Source organism: Rhinatrema bivittatum, chromosome 1 (genome assembly GCF_901001135.1).
Source record: "Rhinatrema bivittatum chromosome 1, aRhiBiv1.1, whole genome shotgun sequence".
Classification (NCBI taxonomy): domain Eukaryota; kingdom Metazoa; phylum Chordata; class Amphibia; order Gymnophiona; family Rhinatrematidae; genus Rhinatrema; species Rhinatrema bivittatum.
Genome location: NC_042615.1, coordinates 442,281,247 through 442,292,906, shown reverse-complemented (window position 1 = coordinate 442,292,906; position 11,660 = coordinate 442,281,247). Strand labels below are relative to the sequence as shown.

The window sequence follows — 11,660 nt, the reverse complement described above, 5'->3', positions numbered from 1 at the left end:
GCTGCATACTGGGTGCCCTTTGTCTTACTAAATGACCAGCATCTCATTGGATACAGGAAGTGACCCTTCTTTTATAGTTAAACATACAGTATTGTCGAAACTTCTAGACTTACGTGACTGCCCAAAGACTCATTTACAGAGTCACATCATGCTGTTGACATGACAACCTATCCCTGAACTGCCCTGACCAGTTTTCCCAGATGTAGCCCAGTTGCCTTCACTCTCCAGATAATCCTTTTGTTCTGTTAATGATCTTGTCCAGTGAGATCAACAGAATAGTGCCTGAAGCTCCCGCGTTGGTTCCTTCTTTGTGACCCATTGAATAGGCTCACCTCTTTGGTGCCAGCTTGTCTATCTGCTCAGGGACATTTCTGCAAGTCATGCTCAGAAAGTCACTCAGAGTTCATTCAGCTCTGACAGGCCAAAGGAATAGCAGAGGCGTCTGGGTATTTTTCTTCTCCATATTGGTTTGCAGTTCAGGCATACTCCTCACTTCCTGCCGCATGGCATGTTTCTTGTCTTCTAAAGAAGATGAATATCATGAGACTCATTTTCTTGCGAGGGGTAGGGTTAACTCCTTTAGAGGTGCAATCTTATCCAGCACCACAGCTGTATTCTCCTCTACAGACTGTACACAGCTATTTTCTGTGGCACTATTCAAGCTTATTTTCACCAAATCTAGACTCTGAGATCAATAGAGTACTAGATCTATTGGAAGGAGATATGGTGTGGCTGTGGCATAACATAATTAGATTGATGGGAAGGAGCCCGTGCTTGGTAAGGGAGATTGCGGCAGATATACTGGATTGCAATGGTTTTGAGCTGCAGTGCTGGGCATGGGGGCACGATCTGGGGTTGTGCAGAAAGGGGGAAGTGTTAGGGCTTAGGGGAAAATCAATCTAAGTAGGACTTTTGAAAATAAGTATTTAAAATGTATTAGTAATTTGGAGTAACAAAAAAGAAACCCAATCAATATGAAATCATTGATAAACACTGATTTTGAGTATCTTCAATAAACCCCTAATTTGTTAAAACTAGCCACCAAAATTCACATTTTCTCAACACCTAAAATCAGTAGCCCTAATGATAATTTAAGGTGTATGCAATAAAAAAAGGTTTAGGATGAGTATTAGTGCATAATATCTTAAATGTGGCTTTCTGTTAAATAAGATCCAACTTTTAGAACTATAGAATATTTGAAAGTAGCAGAATGGATGTAATTCAAAAATGTCTTGGCAGGATAACCATTGTGAATTTTTATGCTAGAAAAGATCAAATTGGTCAATCAGACAATGGGGAGTGGGAGGAAGGGGGCACTTGAACAGCTGTTCTGTGCAATATTTTAATATATGAAATGCACTGCTCATTACATTTCACATAATCAATAGAGATGTGAATCGTGTCCTTGATCGTCTTAACGATCGATTTCGGCTGGGAGGGGGAGGGAATCGTATTGTTGCCGTTTGGGGGGGTAAAATATCGTGAAAAATCGTAAAATTGTGAGCCGGCACATTAAAACCCCCTAAAACCCACCCTGACCCTTTAAATTAAATCTCCCACCCTCCCGAACCCCCCCCCCCCAAATGACTTAAATAACCTGGGTGTCCAGCGGCGGTCCGGAACGGCAGCGGTCCGGAACGGGCTCCTGCTATTGAATCTTGTTGTCTTCAGCCGGCGCCATTTTCCAAAATGGCGCCGAAAAATGGTGGCGGCCATAGACCAACACGATTCCACGGCAGGAGGTCCTTCCGGACCCCCGCTGGACTTTTGGCAAGTCTTGTGGGGGTCAGGAGGCCCCCCCCAAGCTGGCCAAAAGTTCCTGGAGGTCCAGCGGGGGTCAGGGAGCGATTTCCCGCCGCGAATCGTTTTCCGTACGGAAAATGGCGCCGGCAGGAGATCGACTGCAGGAGGTCGTTCAGCGAGGCGCCAGAACCCTCGCTGAACGACCTCCTGCAGTCGATCTCCTGCCGGCGCCATTTTCCGTACGGAAAACGATTCGCGGCGTGAAATCGCTCCCTGACCCCCGCTGGACCTCCAGGAACTTTTGGCCAGCTTGGGGGGGGCCTCCTGACCCCCACAAGACTTGCCAAAAGTCCAGCGGGGGTCCGGAAGGACCTCCTGCCGTGGAATCGTGTTGGTCTATGGCCGCCGCCATTTTTCGGCGCCATTTTGGAAAATGGCGCCGGCTGAAGACAACAAGATTCAATAGCAGGAGCCCGTTCCGGACCGCTGCCGTTCTGGACCGCCGCTGGACACCCAGGTTATTTAAGTCATTTGGGGGGGGTTCTGGAGGGTGGGGGATTTAATTTAAAGGGTCGGGGGTGGGTTTTAGGGGGTTTTAGTGTGCCGGCTCACGATTCTAACGATTTATAACGATAAATCGTTAGAATCTCTATTGTATTGTGTTCCATAACGGTTTAAGACGATATTAAAATTATCGGACGATAATTTTAATCGTCCAAAAACGATTCACATCCCTAATAATCATATTTGTTTCAACTTCATTTGCAGTGCCATGCTTTAGTAACCATATCAATCCTGAATTAAATTGGGAACTTTCCAAATTGTGATACTTTTTATTGGATCAACAGGAAAATGTTTTTGTGGATGGACTTTTAAGATTACTTCAGATATAAACTGAAGAGGGGGACCTGTATGGTCTCAAATGCTGTGTAGAGCAAACTCATTTCTGAAATACTTAAATCAGGGATTGTCCTGTATGTCTAGTATGATCATGTGTTTGGACCCAAATAAAATAATATCAGTAATATGTGGACTAAAAACACTAGTTTACTTTATAATTATTCTTTAATATAAAATATTCTAAACATGAAAAAGGTGAAGAATAACCATGAAAAATTAGATTTTCAGAAAAAGTTTTTTGGATGTCACAGTTTACCTGCAGGATCTGTCTTAACACATTTCTACTTGTCTTAAAATTTCATAGCCCATGGTATGCATGTGTCCCAGTTTAACTTGTACTTCGGCCAAAGTTGGTAGCTGGGCAGACTTCCATTCTTATAATATCTTTAATAAAAAATATTTTAATCAAAAAAAATATCATAGCCCAGCTCTTACAATGGCAGATATAAAAATAAACTAGGCACATAATAGTGAGTATAAATTTAATCGAAAAGCAAGTTTACACGGATCCTATATGGACATGTATAACAGCTGTAGTAAATATCTTCAAAAATAAACTAAATAAAATTGAATGGAAGCGATAGTATCATACAAAAATGTGGATGTCGTATTTACTCCCAGTACTACCCCGCAGAGTATAATCCTTCATCATCCCAAATAAATCCAGGTGATATGAATCTTCAATTGCTTCTTAGCATTATTTAGGCCTGTATAGAAAATAAACAACAGTTTTGGAATTACCCAGTCAAATTAAAAAAACTGTACTACACTGATGAGGTGAAATGCAGAACTATGAAGGTGCTTTTTAAATTAATTTACTTTGGTAAATAATAATTATTTACCCAGCTTAACTGGCTGATAGTAAATTGCTTCCCAACCCACCAACACCATTGAACTAGAAGTATGCCAGGGGCTTTCACAGCATATGCACTTTTAGCTGGATTGAGTGAAGGTATTCATGGGGGTAGAGAGGCTGCCAGGTAGGGAAACAATGAATGTGGACTTGATTTTCAAATATACATGTGGTGTTTTCCAGAAATTATTTCCCTTAGAGGAAAAATGTGTGCCATGTCCACACATTCATTATGTACCCTCATAGGGATGGTAACTTTTAAAGCAGCGTGCAGGCAGCCATGTGCACACGATTGACAGCCTATGCCCAGGGACACAGCTATTTTATAACATATGCACACATGTTATAAAATAGCCTGGCCCTGTGTACAAGTGTGCCTAATTTTAAGTGGACGCGCACCTGTGTTTGCAAAAGCCGCTTCTACTGCGTAAGTGGGGAGATTTTAAAAGGGACATGCGTCGACACATTTTCCAGTTTTGCCAATTAATTCCCAGTTTCTCCAGTTTTTCCAATCCCCCTGGTTAGATAGCCTGTACACCTCTTAATTACCCCAGACCCTTTAAACACCACCAAAATGGCTCATTTTTTATTTTTTACTTACACACCATCAAGTAAGATTACTTGACTGGGGGCCTTGGCACGGCCAGATAATGTTAAGTAATTATGTGCAAATTTCTGGTTAGAGTCCCGGAATGCTCATATAGCGCCCGTGCCCTGCCCCGACAACGCCCCGCCCCTTTTGGAGAAGTCCAAGATGGCCCTGCAGCGACATTGACGTGCGTATCCAAGAGGCTTTTAAAATCCACTCAGTGCACACAAGTCCAACATATTCACACATCCCTAAAGAATGCATGCGCTGGGGTTTTAAAATTTACCTTTTACATTTTAAAGAGAAACTGCCCGCTTAGTTTACTTTCATTTCTATCTTTCAAATTCTTTGGGTACAAAACACCTATGGACTATGCAGGCTGACTGCCCTCTTAAGGGCCAACTTTCACAACAGCTCACAAAAGCTGCAAAGTGTATGGCTACTTTTACCCACAGACTTTCCACCAGTTCACAAAGGGTAGAAGGAGCAGCCTTTACCACTGAAAAGTGCCTAGAGAAAAAGTACCTGCACAGTTTTGTACCTGTTTTATCAGTGAGATGGTTTTCCCTTCAAAATAACATGCATAGTTATGAAAATGCAAAACATGTGCTATTATCTCCTCAACCTAACCTCTCTTCAGCGCCTGGAAGGACATGCGTCGTTGATAACCACACGTACCTTTACCCATGTAAAAGGTTGGCAGTTTTCAGACAGCAAATCTTCCTGGGTAAATAGCTTTGAGAATTACCAACCCCAAATATAAGATAGAGCTAGGTGAAAGAAGAAGATTATAGATGACTGGGCAACTCATTCAATAAGTATAAAAACCAAAACCTGTAACTAAATACACCGAGAATGTAATCTGATACAGATCAAAATTTGAAGGGGTAAAAATGAAAGTTTAATAATATTTTTCTGACATTGCCAAGTTCTTGTAGATCCTATTTTGATTTCTAGCAGCAGCAGGTTGTGATAGTTAATCATGAGGATAGGTTGAAATGGCTTGAAATTGAAGTTTAAGTAAACATGTTGCATTTCTATTGTCATAAATAAGATTCTGACTGCTGCTGCTGAACATTGCTTTCCATGTTAAGCTTTCTGACTTTTCCTTATAAATAAATTCACAGAAGAAAAACATGCCTTTTTACCTGCTGCAATTCTAATTGTTTACAGAATGTAGGGGGGAGGGGGGGAAGTCTCCCCATAGGTTTACATAATGTAGGGTATATAAGATCTCCATTCATAAAGGTAGAGTATAGCAAAAGCAAAAAAAAAAAAAAATACAAATTTAACACTACAATTCCCCATCTGCAGTCTTCTTTCAGGAATAAGGAGAAATCGGTGTTGCTATGTAATATTGTACCTTGTGTACATCCTAATCTGACAAGTTCATCATTCCTACAGAAGGAAAACCTTATTGTACCAGAGAAAACATTTGAAAAGGAAGAAAAATTCTTTACCAGGAGCAAAAGGAAGTGGTTGCAGAGACAACTGAGCTTGCCCATTCTGACAGCAAGAAGGAAATCACAGTCAACCTGAAAATGGAAAATCATGAGACTTCACCCATGCCTGACATACCACTAGAGATGTGTATCGTACTGGCAATAGTTTCTGGTTTCGTTTTCGTAGAATCGTGGGAAATTTCGTTTCCCACAGTTCTGACCATTTTTTTTTTTCGGCTGTCCAGATCCGAAAAAAAACCCCCCACCCAGATTCTTAAGATTTAATTATTTACAATCCCCCACCCTCCCAACCCTTCAGAAACTTGCCTAAAGTCCCTGGCGGTCCAGCGGGGGTCCCGGGAGCAATCTTCCGCTCTCCGTCCAACGGCTACCAGTAAACAAAATGGCGCCGGTCGCCCTTACCATGTGACAGGGGCTATCAGTATCATTTGCTGGCCTCTGTCACATGGTCGGAGCAATGGACGGCTGACGCCATCTTAAAAAATGGCACGGGCCATCCATTGCTCCTACCATGTGTCAGGGGCCAGCCAATGGCCCTGATAGCCCCTGTCACATGGTAAGGGAAAAGGGCCATTGGCGCCATTTTGATTAGTGGCAGCTGATGGCCTAAGAGGGGGGACATCACTCCCAGGACCCCCACTGGATCACCAGGGACTTTAGGCAAGTTTTTGGGGGGGTCGGGAGGGTGGGGGATTGTAAATTAGATCTGAAGGGTTGGGGTGGGTTTGAGGGTTTTTTTTTTTCTGTGTTGCCCTCTCCCCCCCCCCCCCCCCCCCATAAAAATGATAAGAAAACCACACAAAATTTTGTAGGGTTTTCCTATCATTTTCGGGGACCCCCAGATACATGACGAATTAGGAAATATCATACGATATTTTATTTTGTAAAAAAAAGATGCACATCTCTACATACCACCAACATCACTATGCAAGAACTAGAGTTACATCATCCTGGAATGTAGCCTCAGCAGATTGACAATTTGGACTCAGAACTGATGGTAATTCAGGAAAAGCAACACTAATTGCCAGTATGAGGATCATGGAATGTCATCATTTTCACATGAGATGACACATGAGTGCTCTCTCTAATCTCTAAGAACTATGGAGAGTTATTTGACATCCAAAAGAAACTCATCTCCTCTTTGCAGGACATTTCAGCCACGTTAGGATCTAGAAGCATAGACCAGGTAAATCATGAGGATACATTGCCTGATAGGGATGTGCAATCGTTTAGGACGAATTAGGCAATTTCAATGAAAATTTCAATGAAAATAAGGCAATTTCAATGAAATTGCCTAATTCTTCCTGGTTTGGGGAACACAAAAACTGAACCAAATTTTTGGGAAAATTCAGTTTTCGGGTTAGTGCACACTAAAGGGGAGTTAGCGTGCACTAACTCCTATTAGTGTGCAATAACTCGAAATTCGGGTCCCCCGAATTACAAAGGGCTGAGCCGCAGGAAATATGAAATTTACCACAGTGGGCCAAAAACGAAGCCCGAACCAAAAGGTTCAGGCTTTGCACATCTCTATTGCCTGGTGTTAGAGGTTTGGTGTCTACAGCCACTTGCCTCTGCATCCTCACACTCTTTTCTGCTCCGAATGATCTAATAGTCCAGCAATTGCTCCTTCCTATGCAATACACATAAAGGATGATAGGGCACAAGGGAGAAGGGTTTCAAGGCATCCTTAAAGGAAAATGTTAATGATTTTGAATTAGTTTTTGTTATATTATTTGCCTTTCAATATATGCAACATGACACCAAATAAAGAGGGTCATTTACAAAGCCATGGTAAGCAGACAATATACCTTTTAATACATGGCAAATGCTGTTTACCATGTGTAAAATGGTCTAATACAGGGATAATGTGCATTATTTTACCAGTCAGCAGCTACTAGCCAGGTAGACCTGGGAAAGACAGTGCTTATCAATGGGAGTGTGATATTAGAAACAGATCAATTATTGAGGCTCTGATGGGTACTTGTGACTGTCAGAGACCAAATGATGGTTTCAATGGACCTTGATCTGACCCAGCATAGCATGTCTTATGTTCTTAAGTGAGACCCTGACCCTCACTCCCCATGGCCTTCCCTTAATTGCCATGACCCAGAAGTCTAGGGCCAATGGGAATGGGGGTTCTTCCCCCAACTCCCCCACACATATTAGCCAACTCGATGGCCCATTGAGTACAGGCCAAGTGTAAGGAGCAGCACCAGCAGAAAGGAAAAAGGAGAAAGGAGAGCTGAATCCTCGCTCTACATGGTGACCCTTCCCTCTCCCCTTGCTTGCCATTACTCAGAGACTAGAACTGCAAGGACAAAGGCTCTGCTCTCCATCTTTACCAACCCCATGTCATCCAGCTAGATTGCCCTTTAGGTCCTGCTGAAGGCAGGCTTGGCACCAAAGGGCTGCTCCAAAAGGTGTGTGACCCTTTTACAGTCCTTCATGCATGTTGTGCTTAATGTGTCACTGACCACAGCTTCTCACAAGGTAAAACAAACAATTTTCTGTTTCCATGCATTTCCACTTAAATCAATCCTGTGTTCAGACTGCTTCTATGTACCCTTGAGAGACTGCATTAGTATTCAAACCAAGCTACAGTTCTCCTTAAAAAAAAAAAGAGACACTCTTCTTTCTAACTGTACTATTAATGAGAGATCACTTTTAGGTTTCAAATTATACTATGTCCCCACTCTTTTTACTCAGACCAGAATATTACTTTCCTTAAAGTCAGAAACTACTCCTTATGCTCAGACTGTGTTACCTCTCTCTCCTTCAAGGAAAGTCCCCTCCTATTCTCAGACTGGTTTAGGACTCATTTCAACTGAGAAACCACTCCAGTGTTCAGATTTGTTCTATCACCAGTTCTCACTGAGAACTCCTGTAGTTGGATCTGAAATTGAGAAACAAAGTATGCTTAGACTAAATCTATGCAAGCAAAAAATCAAACAAAAAAAACTCTCCAACTAAGAAGCACTGTTTGTATTTTATTAGATGTTTTTAGAAATCATAAACTGTGTACTCAAAATGTGTCTTATTGAAAACTCAGAAACTACAGATACCAGATACCACTCAGTAATATGGGAGAGAAAAGAAATCATGGCTACTCACACAAATGACAATGAACAAGGGGGAAAAAGATGCAGTAACAACAAATCAACATTGAAATGACCACCAGCAGCCCAATTACAAAACAACTCTTCACACATGGTTTATGCACATATAGGCTAATGAATCCCAGATCAGACAATAGAAAATACCCAAAGATCCAGGGCATTTAAAAGGAAATGAATCTTGACATGAGGGAGATGAGGCAGATGGAGCACGACTAGATAAACTATGTCCAGAGGGCTTTTTCCATTGTACACAAACCCAGATCAAGAAAATGTGCACGAGGTCTGGCAATTTTGTCCAGAAACACTAACAAGATGCACAAAATCCCTTTTCTATAAATATTGGAATATGACTGCCTACTTGTCCAAATGGGAGATGGAAATCCATTAGAGCTTCTAGTGGTCTATCAACCATCCTGAAACAACATCTCATCCACACAAAAACTGCTAGAACTAATCACAGATTTGACACTAAAATTCAAAAAAATTGTGATCATGATTTTCTATGTTTGTACGTGCAATTTTAAGAGTGTTTTTATGTTATACACTAACGAAAACCGAAACCCACCCCAACCCTTCAAATGTAATTAGTTACAACCACCCCACTTACCTGACCCCCCAAAACTTGCCAAAAGTCCATGGTGGTCTAGCGGGAGTCCCGGGAGCGATCTGCTCTCGGGCCGTCGGCTGCCAGTAATCAAAATGGCTCCAGCCGTCCATTGCTCCTACCTTGTGAAAAAGGCCAGCCAATGGCACCGATAGCCCCTATCACATGGTAAGGGCAAAGGGCCATCAGCACCATTTTGATTAGTGACAGCCGACAGCCCGAGGGGGAGATCGCTCCTGGGACCCCGCTGGACCGCCAGGGACTTTTGGTAAGTCTTGGGGGGGGGGGGGGGGGGGGTTGGGCAAGTCATGGGGGGGCTGGGAGGGTGGTGGTTTGCAATTAATTACATTTGAAGGGTTGGGGTGGGTTTGAGGTATTTTTGGGTTTTTTTTATGTGCCCTTTCTCACCCCCCAAAAAATGATAAGAAAACCAAACAAAATTTTGTGGGTTTTCCTATCATTTCATTGGCCCCCCAAAATTCAACGAAATAGGAAATATCATCTGTATTTCCTATTTCGTTGCAAACGAATGCACATACCTTGAAGGGACACATACTAGAACTGGTCTTCCACATGATAATGGAAAACCAAAAACATCAGCAGATGGCAACAAGATACCATTGCTCTCTTGATCTGATCACTCACTAATTTATGCCTAGAATCATAAAAATACTATAAATCTAGCAGAAATAGTGTCTTTGATAAAATAAGGGGCTTGTTTAGAAAATCCCAGATTTTTTGCAATGTGAAGGTATTTAGTGTCATTCACGAAATGTTATAGCATTGCGTGATACTTCAGCACATCATGTATCATTTTACATGGCGTGCATTGATTTATGCGTGGCATGTTATTTTTTCTGTTTATATATTCTGGCTTACTGCAGCTGCCTCGCTGAGGGTGTGTCAGACATTGGAGAGAGAGGAGAGGAGATGAATTATTGGATAGTGGTTGAAGTAGGAATTTAGCTAGCGATATCTGAATGCAGTGTCTTGTCATCTGTTTCTCTTTACCTTGGCCTTTTGTCTTTGCTTGAGTGAAAGTTTTTGTTAGTTTGTCCAGTTTGTCTGTATGTCTTTTTGTGTGGAGGAATGAGCAGTGGTGGTGGTGGTGGTGGTTGTGAGGAAGAGTGGAGGAGTGAGGAGATCTGGAGAGGATGGAACTTAAGAGGTGTAGGGAGAGTGGAGAAAATAGATGTGAAGAAAGAAAGGGGAGGGTGGAGGAGAGGAGGAGGGAGAACAAGGGCAGGAGTGTAGGAAGAGAAGTAGGAGTCGGGACAAGGGCAGGGACAGAAGTAGAGATAGACAGGAGGGAAGGGATAAGAGGAGGTGTGAGGGGGAAGGTGATAGACAGGCGAGTATCGTGGGAGGAGAACAGCAGGGTAGGGATAGAAAGAGGGCAGACGGGAGGTGATTTGGTTGGACATGTATGTGGGGGGGCGGGGGGAGGAAAGGAGGGGAGTGGAAGTGAGAACAAAGGACAGTGACACATATCCAGAAGTAGAAGTGGCATCTCGTTCATCATGCAGCCAGGCAGCAGGGCTTGGTCAGGCGTTAAAGTTCAATATCGAGGACAACAACATTGTCATTGCTGGGGGTCCTTGAGAACTATGACATGCACTTTGGCAACCTTTCAGACAAGACATCAAGGGCAGCCAAGGGCCACTTCTGGCACACTATCACCACCAGGTCCGGCTGATGCTGTCATTTTTACTTTCTATCAAACTCCTTACTTACCACATACTATTTCAGATACCATAGAAGATTCAGTAGAAAAATGGAATCATGTCATCTCAACTTCATTGGACACTATTGCCCCCCTTAAACAAATCTTTCCTAACAACAATAAAAAGAAAGCATCCTCCCCCTGGTATACAAAATCCTTACAAACATTCAAAACACTTCTGAGAAAACTTGAACGCAAATGGCGACACAACCGAACAACCGAACAACCGAAACAAAAAATGCCTATCATTGCACACTCCGCCGCTACTACAGAGAAATAGACAAAGCTAAGAAACGTTACTACGCAAACAAAATCTCCAAAGCTAACGGAAATCCTAATATGCTATTTAACATCGTAAAACAGTTGACCACCCCCCAAAGTAACAACTTTACTGAATATAATGACATCTTCTGTAATAAAATTGCTACCCATTTTAAAACAAAAGTAACAAATATTTCTAAAGAATTTTCTCAGTTACCTTACCCCTTGATCGTTAATAAAGACATCAATGAACAGTGGTCTGAATTCTTTCCAATATCCGAGGACACCATACTCACTATAATTAACAAGCAAAAACCATCTAATTCTCCTGAAAATCCATGTTCAGGTGCCTTCTTCAAAGCCCTTGGTCCACATGCCAGTACTTTTCTCTGTTCTCTAGATAACCAA

The 11,660-nt window shown here is 42.3% G+C and overlaps 1 long non-coding RNA gene across 2 annotated transcripts in view; it reads right to left on the bottom strand.

The window, feature by feature from the left end:
- Positions 1–2,895: 2,895 nt before the first annotated feature.
- LOC115081038 overlaps positions 2,896–11,660 on the bottom strand; it is a 115,717-nt gene continuing 106,952 nt past the window's right edge. For both annotated transcript variants that reach the window (XR_003853723.1, XR_003853722.1), the window contains exons 3-5: positions 8,313–8,441; positions 5,546–5,620; positions 2,896–3,350 (exon numbers count right to left, since the gene is read on the bottom strand). This is a non-coding gene — a long non-coding RNA (uncharacterized LOC115081038). The remainder of the gene's footprint in view (positions 3,351–5,545; positions 5,621–8,312; positions 8,442–11,660) is intronic.